At 42.2% G+C, this 13,558-nt stretch overlaps 1 long non-coding RNA gene across 1 annotated transcript in view; it reads left to right on the top strand.

Moving 5' to 3' along the window:
• The first annotated feature begins 6,519 nt into the window (after positions 1-6,519).
• The window catches only part of LOC119500878, a 28,914-nt gene continuing 21,875 nt past the window's right edge, over positions 6,520-13,558 (top strand). Inside the window, exons 1-2 of the long non-coding RNA XR_005209704.1 lie at positions 6,520-6,559; positions 7,168-7,323. This is a non-coding gene — a long non-coding RNA (uncharacterized LOC119500878). The remainder of the gene's footprint in view (positions 6,560-7,167; positions 7,324-13,558) is intronic.

Below are 13,558 nucleotides of genomic sequence, written 5' to 3'. Positions count from 1 at the left end.
TGGGTTGAGAAAGAGGCACAGCAGACATAAGAAGTGGCTGCCTCATAGACAAAGCCTGTCCCCTTTGGAATGACATGCTATACCCAACTATAGGGATTCGTTTTCTCAGGCTAGCGGTGGATTTCTCTCGCCGGGCTCGTTGCTGGGTCAAAGTTCATTTCACACAGCCAGCTGGTATATGGGCCATGCATGAGTTGCTTAACAGCAGCTGTGTTTACATCCAGATTAGATTGATACAGGAAAACCGGCCTCAGTCCTGCCACTGTGTCTTCTTCCCCCCTCTCTGGCTGTCATCTCGCCCCTATGCTGCATGGCCCAGAACAACACGTTGGCTTGAAAGGTTTATCCCCCCCTTCAAGCACCTCGACTTTACTGAAATGATGACAGGAAGCGTCACTGTTTTATCTGTCTGGATGTTCTGTGGCTCCTTTGCCGCCATTGTTCGAGACACCTGCAGTATGTGTGCACATAACTCAAGAGATGCTGCAGTTTGTTTGATTGTGCAGATAGATATATAGATCCGATAGCACTGGAATGTTTGAAGTTTTTTTTTTTCCCTCATCGCCAGTGACACAATTTGCCAGTTGTCAGATCGCTGGTTCTCGAGCAACCCGTTCACACTCCCAACACTTCGCAGCTTGGTCAGTGCCCCCTCGGCATCTGATACCGAAACACCAAGGCTTCCTTTGGCGTGAGACGCACTGGGCTTTCAACTAACTCCAATGTAAACCCATCCACGTCAATATTAGACGGTTTATACAACTGGGGCCTGTAACACGAAGCAGGATTTGTGGTTGGCGAGGTAACTTATGGGTTAACCCTTCAGGGCTTTCAGTCCTACCACGGTGGTTCACTTCTTACCGGGGTAGATCGCCATGGTAACTTATGCTGAACACCTAACCTGCTCCAGAGCAGGTTTTGTTCCAGATAAGAGATCAACTCATATAAAAGCACCGCCTGCTGACCAATCAAAGCTCGGTGTGCAGATTGTATGATAATTTTACACACATACAAAGAAGTTTAAGTCAAAATCCAGGCTTAAAGCAACACAGTTTAAAGTGACAAATGCAGGAAGGACAGCTGTATTTATGCTGTGGGTGTTTGCCGCTTTGAATTATGTTTTTATATTTATATTTTTACTTGCTCTCAAGTCCGTTTCACATCGCCGGAGACGGGGACGCAGCTGAAAGAAGGCTGAAATAGTCACACACATCATAACTTTGTCAAAGGCCATAATGAAGTGTAATTTACTCATCCATTGCACTTGTAAAAGCTGTTTATATATCACTCCCCCATCTAGACGACTATATCTGACTTTTGAGTATTCCGTTAAATAAGTCTGTTTATTTCCGCATTCACTCATCAGCATTCATTTTCTTTTTGCCAGTCCTTCCTGCATATGGCAGCTTCAGCTGTGTCCTTTTTAGTCTGGATTATGTGTTTAACTTCTTCGTATTTGACTAATATGGTTTGCTCTTCCATTGTAAAAAGTGCCGCTCTGCCTGTTTGTCTGCAAGTCAGTAGACTTGTCCATGTTTGTGATTGGTCATATGCTGCAAACACCGCCCCTTTCATGTGAGCGCGCTCATAGACAGACTGAGAAACCCTAGGTTGATTTACCGAGTTGATAACCACCTTCGTAGGACCGCTTAGCGAGATCTCATTGGTTAGGGTTAGTTAAGCCTGAGATAACCTTAACGAGAAGATACCCTGGGTATATTGAAGTCACTTTGTAGTACAGGCCTCTGATGTAGTATAAAGGGGTAGTTTTGCAAATAAAAGATTAAACTTGATGATACAATACTGGTTCAAGTTACACCTTAAAAAAGGGCACTTAGGGGCGGGATTGGAATTGGGCCCAACTTTATTTTCATCTGTTTTGAAATGGGGTTCAAATACAAATAATGCTTTATTATTTGATTCATTTAGGTGTGAAATATGATATTATTTTCTATATTTTGTGAGCAGCTAAAGTTATGCATACAGCGTGAATGGCAGGCTAAAAAAATTAAATAACAGAAAATCAAGTAATCTGGATACCCCACCCTCTTGCGATATGGCATTTTTGTGACATAAACAGTTGCTTTGTGTCACACCCTTTATAGATAGACAGATGGGAAAGAGACACAATTTGAACCTTTATTAATAGGCTGCAGTTCTTTGACTTCACTGTAGATGTTAGAAGTTCCCTTTCCCCTTAGAAAACTTTAAAGCCATTGAGGCAAGAGTGATGAATGTCCTCATAACCGCAGCGGATTTCAGAGCTGAGCAGAGGAAGCGCAATCAATCCGAGGCGGCTCGGAAAGCCACTGAGAGGTGAGAGTGCTGCCCTTAGTCTGACAACCCAAAAGAAGTGTCATTAAAAACACTCACTATGTTATGGTTAAAGAACTTGAAAGCATAGCAAGCAAGTTATGTTTATCATGCACGGCAAGGAAACACAATTTGCGAGAGGTCACGGGGAAAACACTGAGCCTCAGATCGGCCTCAAACAAGTGGGAAGCGGGGAGGAAAAAAGTTTGAGGATGGCAGAAGCAATTAGCTTCTTCTGGTTTCTCGGAGTTCAGGCGTTTTATATTTCCAGTTCACCAAGGCAATGAATGAGGAACACCATCACTCCCTTTCATATAAAGTTCACCCCTTGTGCCATTGACACTCATAAAAGCCGTCCATGACTCATATACAATTAGAAAAAGATCTGATAGCTTCGAAGTAGGACAGGATGTCTGAATGTTCACGAACAGAGCCCAAGTCGTCACCAATTTATTAACTCCGGCAAATACTTATTACACCCAAAAGGCAGATGCATGTGTTTCATATCGAGGGGTCCTCACCCTTCAAATGTGTGACCTCACATGATTATCCCACAACAAGGCAATAAAGGACATCTGCAATGATGCATGTGACTTTTGTAAAGCACAATGTAAAGGGATACTGTGTCCTCCAAGGGGCCTATCAGAATCTATCAGATGTTACTGTTTTCCTCATTTGTCTTTTATTTCATTGCAAACCTTTGGTCCATGCTGCCTCTCTCTGTCTCTTCCTTACTTCTTTACTTATTTCCCTCACCACCACCACCACCCCAAACCTCAGCAGCTCTTCCCCCAACCCCCCTCCGCCCAGTGCATTTTACTTTTCCAGCTGTTGGTAATCATGCAGGTGCCTGATTGGCTGACAAGCCCAGCTGCTGGCTGATGGGAAGGTCTATGCATGACCAGCTGTGGGAAGAAAGATGGACTGCAGTCAAAAGGAAAAGGTGACAATCACACCATACAATTAAACTGCACTCTCAATTACATTTCGAGGGAAACATATTTTATCCCGGATTCCGAGTGCGGTTTTACACACGTGGTTAAAGCTGCAGTTATTTTTATAAAACAGTCACTATATCCTGACAGTAGTGCATGAGACAGGTAATCTGAAAAAAAATCATGTTCCTCTGTGTCCTCCAGTGCTCCTAATGGCATCTGCAAGATTTCACAGACCGGAGGGAAACAACCAATCAGAGCCGAGCTGGAGCCTTGCCGTCTCTGAGCGGCTGTCAATCACTCGCGAACTACGTCAAACGATTAAACTAGGCAGCGCTGATCAAATATGAATCAATACTCTGTTACTGTAATGCTTATTTCTCACCTCAAATGTTTTCAGAAACATCTTGTAGTGTACTGTTTAGCTGTAAAATGAGAAAGTTTGTGACCCGGTCGCCGTGTTGAGATCAGTTGAGGAAATACCAAGCACCGCCCACCAGCCGGAGCAAACTTTCTCATGGTTTCTTTGGAATTTTTGCCAAATGATACCAAAAATATTCTGCCTACTGCAGGTTTAACGTTGTAAATTGGAAAAAAAAAAAGAAAGAAAAAAAGGCAACCAAACTACTTTGTTAGGTTTTGTAAAAAACATGGTTTGGCTTAAAATGATTGTTTGTTAAGTTATTATATGTATAACTATAATAAGCCTAACCCTATAAACTACGGAAGTAAATTAAAATAACTCAAAGTTGACCTTTGGTTTCACACTAGACACGAACAGCAGTCTCCTGGGTGAAAGTCCTTTGTTTGTTTGACCCATCCACCGCGCCGATCCCCCTCCCAACGCGGACTTCCGCGGACCATCTTTAGAGACATATTAATCGTAATCTGCGACAAATGATGTTTCCCTCGAAACCTAATTGACAATGCAGTTTTGTTGTACGGGAACGTCATTTCTAGGAGACAGGGCTGGACAATCACACCCCCCCTCCCACACAACCCCTGTCTCACACACACTGCCAAGACTCCAGTTGGAAGGAAGAGATTAAAATAACTAACTTCCCACCCTCCACCCTACCTCCGGTTAATCATCATCAGTATCATCATCATCATCAATATTATTTAGCTACAACTGTTGCGGGACAGAACATGCTTGTCACAGACTGGGTGTAGGGTCGGGAAGGGATGGGGCTTAGCTCAGCTACCATTAAACATGTGACCTCATGTTGTCGGCACAGCATCGCCTTAGTGACGTGCGCGGCGTCTAGTGATTGTGTATAATGTCCTAGTCTTTGCCTGCATCCCTCGCACATGGGCATGTTCGCCTGACCACGTGTGTGAGATCTGAACAGCGCCAACGGATCTTGGGCAGGCCTTAAAAGGCCCGGCTGGTCTCCCACTGTCAGTCCATAGGAGGGCTCTACAATTCTTCCTCTTATTCATCACTGCTTCATATCTCTGTACAGCCCCAGAACAAATAGTGGAGCTTGTGGGAGGGCCCCCTGTGGCTCTCTTACCCTGTAAATTCCATTACAGGGAACACACATTGTTCCTTAATATGGCTTCAGCAGTCTCATAAAAATTGCAGATTGCATGTTATGGACAAGAGTAATATAAAGACTATTCCCCCACATTGATGAATTACATGACAATAGAATAAACTGAACTGTCGCAACGGGATGTATTGGACACACAAATGTTAAGATAGTTTAACCCAATCCAGAGATCCTCCTCAACTTTTAGCATTTGTTAGCTCAATATTTTGGAATCCTCATTTTCAGCAGCAGCAGCAGATAAATGTGTTTACCAAACAAGCTGCGATAAATCCACTGTAAGTTACCTGCCGAGCATCAAACAGCAGCGTCTAGTCGCAGCCACAACCCCACACTAAACAAAGACACTCATAAGTCAGGTGGCCAGGACCACAACTTCAAATGAATGCTGATGTTGCTCTGTGTCTCCTATTGCAGTGGTGGAAGAAGTATTCAGGTCCTTTACTGAAGTATAAGTAGCAATGGTGCAGTGTAGATTCAGTACTCAGTTACAAGTAAAAGTCCTGCATTTAATAAATAACGCATTTTGGTTTTTGGGTGAATAAGGACTTCACTTAAACTACAACCCCTCTGTGAAAGAATTGAACTAATGTAGCATTGTCTTTTGACTTCTTTTCCACCACGACATTTCAATGCCAAACTTCTGACAAAAGGGCAATGCTCCTGTCTCTGTCAGTAAGGCACTATGCGGTCTTGAAATGAGGAATTTGGGGCTTGGAAATAGTTAGGAATATGTGGGAAATACAAAAGGAAATACTTAAAAAATCCCTCTGTACTTCTTGTCACAAGCTGTTGTCACTCTGTCTACAAATACATTACAAAGCGCAGTGTAATGTAGAAAACCAATACGTATAAACCTAACATGTGCAAAGGTCACGATGACAGCCATTCCTCGTCTGGTGTTCTTGATCCTACTCGTGTCCAATTAATAGTTTCCGTGCCATACCTAATGCTCCCTTCAGTCTCCAAATACAGCTGTCGGATTCAGATGGAACAGAACACACCCCTCTCTCCATGGAAAAGTTGTGCTAATGTGTAAAATTTCAAACCACTTTGCCGTGATTTTCTCATATTTATTTGCGGTGCTGTAGATGGAATGTTAAAGGGCTAATGTTAGGTAATGAATGAGTTAGATTTTGGATGACATGCTGAATGAATCCGCCATTTAACTTGCAATGCGACACCAACAGCAACCCACATGCTTTTCACTGTCAATTCTTAAAACTGCATTTAATTAAATTGCATTTGTCCATATAAGAGGAGAAAAGACTCATAGAACTAAGCCTCAAGATGCTACACTGATTTTCTTTTTTAATTTTTCACATTGAGCAAAAAAAGAGCAACATGGGCATCCTCCTACTTGTGACCCATCAAATGAAACTTGAATATTAACTTGTGATTTAGCTCAGGTTTGGTCCGCAGACTCTCGAGAAAAAACGTCTGGGTCTTTAGTCCTGTGCAATGTCCCACAGTAGCAGCTGGTGTGTGGGAGACTCTCAATGGACCGCTATGAGCGAGCTATCTGTTAGCATGTTTACTGCTGGCCGACCACTGTTGGCTGTGCGAGCTGTTACAATGTTATCTCACAGACCACACTGACTGTGACAATATTCATAATATAGATTTCTCCAGGGATGACATATTTCTGTAGGCCAACCAGGAAGTTAGCATCGCCCTGGTTCCCTTGACAAAAAGCCAATGGGATGTTTCCATTGGGTTTTGGGTTATTGCAGAAAATAATCTCTGTGGCAAACACATGTTTATGATACTTACACGTTTGGCTTGGCAAGATAATATCCACAAATGAACACCACTTCTATGATATTTGAATTGTGAAGTAAAGAGTGTAAGTAAAAAGCTAACGTTAGGCTACAAACAAACTACACCGGTTGCATGAAGGCGAGTATACACAACGAGGCTATAAAGGAGGACGAGTCGACGTGATGACATTTAGTAGTCTCATTTATTACACACCGTTGTTGAATTCTCGGTTCTGATTGGTCAATCACGCCATTGTACGGTCTGTAGCAGATCGTTGCTATGTATAACAGACCGTTGCTATGGGCGCAGTTCTGATGTCGGACTCTGGCGTACCGTTTTTGCGACAAATTATTGATTTCTTAAGTAAATAGCCATGTAATAAGCGATATAATGTACAGCTAGCGGGGTCATTGTTGTGAAACAAACCCCTTCAGGGCGATGAGAGACCACTGTGGCATCACCCTGCCGGGTTTCTTTCACAACAATTACCAACTCGCTGTACATTATCCCTTACTTAGCCACTTGTTAGCAACAGCCTTTATTAACACACATAAAGGCTTCAAAATTCACAAGTGGGGTATTTATTGATGTATTTTATGTCGTAGAACATAACGTTAAAATCTCTTTAGCATGTGTTAACCACAGACCTTATTTCAGGCATCTAACTTAAAACCCATTGACTTCCAAATGACGGAACCGGAAGTGATAAAATGCTAACTCGTGTCCATGTTTTAGGACTCATTCCTGTTGCACTCCATTGTGTTATGACCTGTAATTTGGGGAAAAAAAAGTGAAATGACAGATTTTAGTAGTCATTATTGAAAATGACATTTATTGTCTAGTAATAACAGTGGCATTGAGCCATGCTCATCTGATATTTCTTCAAACATATTGAACAATGCTGATGGAAGCCTCAGGCCCTGATCAGACAGAGCGTGCTTCGCAGGTAGAAAACACGCCTTTTTGTTGCCCGATCAGACAGAGCAGTTCATGCAGTTTGCTGCGTCTTTTTCTATTGTTGCTAGTAGGGCTGTCAGTCGATTAAAATATTTAATCAAGATTAATCGCATGATTGTCCATAGTTAATCGTGATTAATTTAAAATTAATCGCACAGTATTTATCCTTTCAAAATGTTCCTTAGAGGGAGATTTAATACTCTTATCAACAGGGGAGTGGGCAGATATGCTTGCTTTATGCAAATGTATGTATATATTTATTATTAGTAAATTGATTTACCCTTTTTAACGCATTGGGTAGCCCACTGTGACGCTTCACTACAGTTGCAGTTTGAAACACTTGGTTAATGTAGGGAATTGAAACAAAACTACTTGATTATGTTTAGGCAAGAAAACTACTTGTTTGGGTTTAGGAAAACATAGTGGTTTGGGTTAAAATAAGTAATACGTAATGTACATAAGTTACGCAGTCAAAGTAAATGAATCAACGTTGACTTTTGGTTTCACGTGGGACACAAACAGCGGTCTCCTGGGTGAAAATCATGTGTTTGTTTGACCCTTCCATCAACCCCGTCGTTCTCCCTACGCAGACTTTTTTGTTCTTCATACTACATCACCTGACTTCTGGAGCACTTGCTCTGAGCATCTAACATTCCCGCGGATGGGTTTAAGCCCGGTGCGTCTCATACAGACGCTAAAAGGGTGCCTAGTGTGTCGGTATCAGAAGCCGAGGGGCCGTGACAAATCGTCGGTATTTGGCTCTACAACCATCATTATCAACTGCATGAAGTCACACTACAAAAGCTCAAGTGTCATTATACTATTTTGTACTCACATTCTCAATGAAGTATCACCATGACCATCACTACAAGCCAAAATCTGATTGCGAACTGTTCAAAACTATTTCCCCCAGTCATAAATCCAGTCTGTTTGCAGATGTTAACCTCCCAAAACATAAGTCATGAACCGACAGGGAATTAGTTAAGTCTTGTAGGGAGAGTTTGTGTTTTGGCTATGAAGTTTGTAACAAATGTGTTTTTAACAACCTCCTAACAGCTTCTTAGCTGCGGGACCTCATTTCTGTAGCTGTCCCATGAACTGAGCGCTGTACAGTAGTTAAGTCTCTTTGGGCTGCAGCAGTTTGAAGAGAGAGCAGACACAATTTTAACTTGAAAATTAGACATATTTGAAAAATGATAATGTATAAAGTCCTGTCTTTATGAGCTGTAGCTCTCATTATTCAACTCAGTGTTTTCTTCGTAAGCCATTTAAGATCTTGAGATATTTAAGACTTCTTGCAGTTTGGGTGGACCTGGTTGGCAAATCACTGCCATGGGCACTGCTTTAAAATAAAAAAAATCAGAGTCTTTAAACCCTTAAGGTACACCATGAACTTCAAGCTAAGAAGCGATGGTTATCGTGGACTAGTGTAATGCCATTTGACATCTTTTAATGTCTTCAATAAAATATCATTAAACATCTTATAAATGCAATTGACAGAGAGCAAGTGAATAAAGGGAGAAGGGGGATGTAAAGACTGGCCACCACACCCTTGGCAGATGTTGACAGAGTATATGGACTGTCTACAGTATGGGTGTGTCTTTCCTATTACATTCTATTGATCAGTTGTGTTTTCACAGACTTCATTCATAGAAAAATTGGAAGCAGCTGCTCCATCTGCCTGCTCTTTTAGCAAACCTTTTCTAGGATGTGTATACAGGACATATTTTTTAAGTTATCACAAAAGTCTTATTACCAAGCAAGGACAGATGTTGACTATCATTTTCCCTGTGGAGTGTATCCTAATTGGGATCATGGTTACAGTTTTAGACTGATGAATAAATAATTGTAACCTAATTTGTCAGGGTATGACCTTTTTAATGCCTTCATTTTTTGTTTCTGTGAGACTTTAAAGGGGAAATGTCATGGAAAACTCACTTTTTCAGTGCTTGTGTTCATACATTTGGGTATCTGGAGTGCCTACCAACCAACAGACTGTGAAATAAGACCACCCAGTCAGTTTTTTGTGGGCTGTCTATAGATAAGAAAACATGTGATTCAACAAGCCATTCAGATTTGGCTCCCCTTCCTATACGTCATATGCAGCTCATTAGAATATACCGCGTACATCTTGAGAACTACCTTTGCAAAGTTGCACCATATTTTTCTTGCCAGTCAATCAGAGCAGACTGGGCTTTTTCTTAAAGAGACAGACGCTAAAATGGAGCATTACAGACAGAGGGTAAATACAGGTGTATTCAGAAAGATGGTATGAGAAAAATAAGCATGTAAACTAGGGCTGTCAACGTTAACGCAATAATAACACGCTCCAAACTTGCGCTAAGTTTTGGTGAGGAAGAACTGGCATGGCCATTTTCAAAGGGGTCCCTTGACCTCTGACCTCAAGATATGTGAATTAAAATGGGTTCTATGGGTACCCACGAGTCTCCCCTTTACAGACATGCCCACTTTATGATAATCACATGCAGTTTGGGGCAAGTCATAGTGAAGTCAGCACACTGACACACTGACAGCTGTTGTTGCCTGTTGAGTTTGCATTGTTATGATTTCAGCATATATTTTATGCTAAATGCAGTACCTGTCAGGGTTGCTGGACAATATTTGTCATTGTTTTGTGTTATTATTTGATTTATATAATAAATATATACATACATTTGCATAAAGCAGCATATTTGCCCACCACCATTATGATAAGGGTATTAAATACTTGAAAAAATCTCCCTTTAAGGTCAATTTTGAACAGATAATAATTTGTGATTAATCGCAATTAATCATGGACGATCATGCGATTAATCACAATAAAGTATTTTACCCGATTGACAGCCTTAATGTGAACATGAACAAGTTGTCCCCTTTAAATTTGACTTGGCTTTTAATGCAAAAAGTGGCCGTCTGATGATCACATGCTTACATTGCCAGACCAGATCAACAACCACCACTCCACCACACAACCTCACTTGGTCTTTTCTCCTCTGAAGTCTATGAGCAAGCCTGGCAGCTTCTGCTGCCAGACTGCTGCCTTCTGAGCAGAAGTAGTGGGTGTTGCCACGATGTGACAAACAGTGAGCCAGCGCCATTGTCTGAGTCGAGCAGGCTTAAGAAAACAGACATCTACCTCCCGCTGTGGCCCGCTGTTTGGGCGCCACAACACTGGTTACCAATTGTGAGTTCATAGCCCATCATGTGCGTCATTCTTCTCAGTCTCTTCCCCTCTTTCGGATGTGGAGAAGCTGGCCTCTCCTGGTCTCTCCTCTCAGAGCCCATCAGGGATAACTCTGTGCTCTGTTATGATAGCTTTACGGCCCAGGCGGGCTTCAATCGGCCATATATGGATTATTCATCGGGGCTAATGCCCTAAGACTTCAAAGCCGCAGGCAAATTAAATATCAGGAAATTTCTCTTTTTGATCTTCAGATCTGTGTCAAAGCTTAGAGGGAGTATTGGAATATCATGACTGGCAGTGAAACTATAAAGATTAATAACAGAGTGGAGACAGGCGGAACATGGAGGCCTCTAAATTAATCAGGTTTAATACAAATAAGTGCATTAGGTATAATTTTATGGTATTAAATAATGTGAAAATGGAGCTCCAACATTCATCTTCTTTGCAAGGAGCTGTAACAGGAAAATACATACATCAGACTCAACAAAAGCTCAGCAATCCTAAACAGCATAACTCTCTTTTCGTGTCTGTTTCTTGTCATGTATTCCAGTTCTATTGCATGTTATCATCGGTCATTGGCAAAATGATCAAAGCAGATAAAGCATGGATGATCAAAGGCACAGAAGAGAGTACTTTACTGGCCACGCTGCAAAGTAACATGACGTGCTTTTGATACAAGACACACACACAGCGAGGGATTGATATTATTATATTATGCTGCAGACTTTGATGGTTCAGTGCTAGTATGACAACGTATGTAAACTCTTTTGTCGTATTACAGTCGCATTTGATGTGTGATTGCATTACTTTTTGCTTTGTGGCCCTTTCTCATTATCATTCTGTCTATGAGTCACCGGACTGAGCTCAGGACAAAAAAAGGTTTGTTTTTTAACACTCCATACTTCGAAAGACTGAGGTTCATCGGTCACTCTGGGACATTCTAGACTTAACACGTCCTATAATGAGAGAGGACAGGCTGTCTTCGTAAATACAGGAAGGAAAACTGGCACAACCAGCGACTTCAACCAGCTGCGAAGTGATTAAACTGAAGGGGACTTTTATACGAAGTGATTCAACTGAAAATGGCGTTTTTCCATGGCCAGCACAGTAAGAGGCCAAAGTTCTTCTGTCTGGATAATTAAGTGCCATTTTGCTCAGTGAGGTGGCATTTAGAAAAGAAAAAAAAAACACAAACCACACTGACAAAGCTGTACAAGTGGAAGGATCACAGACATCCATGAAGGCCTTGCAGTAAAGCCAAATATCAGAAGGTGTCATACACACAAGAGAAGATTAAGGGGAAATATAAGAGGTTTTCCAGTTTCCAGAAGAAATATGGGACAAAAAATTGACATCATCACCCATGACAGCATATTTGGAGTGTAGGGTTTAGCTATGCGGAGATACATTGGCACTCTCTCTCCAGGCAAGAACAATTTTAACTAAAGCCAGCCCGGGCTGACCTACGGCCTATTAGGAAACAATCTGAGAGTGAACTGCTGTTAAAGGCCATGAGAGGACCTGATGATTGCGAAACATTCAAGTCTACCACAGCTCCATCTGCAAATAATGCATTGCTCTTAATGAACAAGAATAAAGGTGCTTTCAGAGGGGGCGAACAGTTGCAGCTGCCTCCGTTGCCAACATGCCAACATTCGCCCATTCACACAAACATTCATACACTGATGGCAGAGGCTGCCATATATGGTGCCACCTGTTAATCAGATTGTAATGTAATAATTCATAAACACTCATACCGATGGCACAGGCTTCGGGAGCAATTTGGGGTTCAGTATCGTGCCCAAGGACACTTGGGCGGACGGAGGAGCCCCGGATCCAACCACCAATCGAAGACCTGCTCTACCTCCTGAGCCACAGCCGCCCTAGTTGATGATGGTTTCAACTTGCTGTTCGCGTGGCTTGCCGTGTGACCATGGCAACCACAGAAATGATAGGAGTTGATTTTATTGTATCTGAATGATACACCTCTTCACAAGCAGAGATCAGACAGATCAACGAAGAGAAACGGTACTGGAGCAACATCAGATCACAATTTGATTATCCGGTCTGGTTCAATAAACAATGTTTATTATACTACTTAGCAAAATTTACTATATCTATCTTGTCATTATGCTTATCCTTTCCTCTATTTTAAACTACTACCAGCTCTTTTTGGGGCCACTCCATGGTTCAGATAGGTACAGATAGAGCTGTGGTAGAGATCTCTATGGTCAGGGCGACCCTGTGACCAGAGGAGCACGCTACAGGTTGAGCCCTGCCCCCCCCCCCCCCAACACACACACACGGCCAAAACTTCAAATTTTCTGTTGACTACCTCAGAAGCTCTGGAGCCCAAAAATGGTACTCTGGACCAACCCGTTCTCACTTCCAACTTGTCAAATACCGCTGTTTGGTTAGTGCCCTTCGACATCGGAAACCAACGTACGGAGGCCGCCTTTAGCGACAGTTTGTGATGAACTAGGCTTTCAACTCACTCCAATGTAAACCCACCTGTAGCACTATTCGACAGTCGAAGCAAGTGACGTAGTATTAATAGCGTGAGAGTCTGCTAAGAACGGGCGGGAGGGAGTGGTGGTGGACGGGTCAAACAAACAAAAGACTTTTAACCAGGAGACCGGCGTTCGTGTCCCGTGTGAAACTAAAAGTAATGTTGACTTATTTTCTCACGTCAGTCGTTGGTCAAGGGACTCGTTGGTATCGCTAACGTCAACCACGACCATTTCCCAACTCTACCTAAGTGGTTGTGTTGCCTTAACCTAACTTCCCAACTTTATTTTGAAAGGACACTATGCATGTAAGGAGTGTATACTGACACACTGTCCCTGGTTCCCGTC

This window comes from Sebastes umbrosus, chromosome 13, assembly GCF_015220745.1.
Source record: "Sebastes umbrosus isolate fSebUmb1 chromosome 13, fSebUmb1.pri, whole genome shotgun sequence".
Classification (NCBI taxonomy): Eukaryota; Metazoa; Chordata; class Actinopteri; order Perciformes; family Sebastidae; genus Sebastes; species Sebastes umbrosus.
Note: the sequence above shows the minus strand (reverse complement) of the source record. Positions and strands in the feature narration are given on the sequence as shown.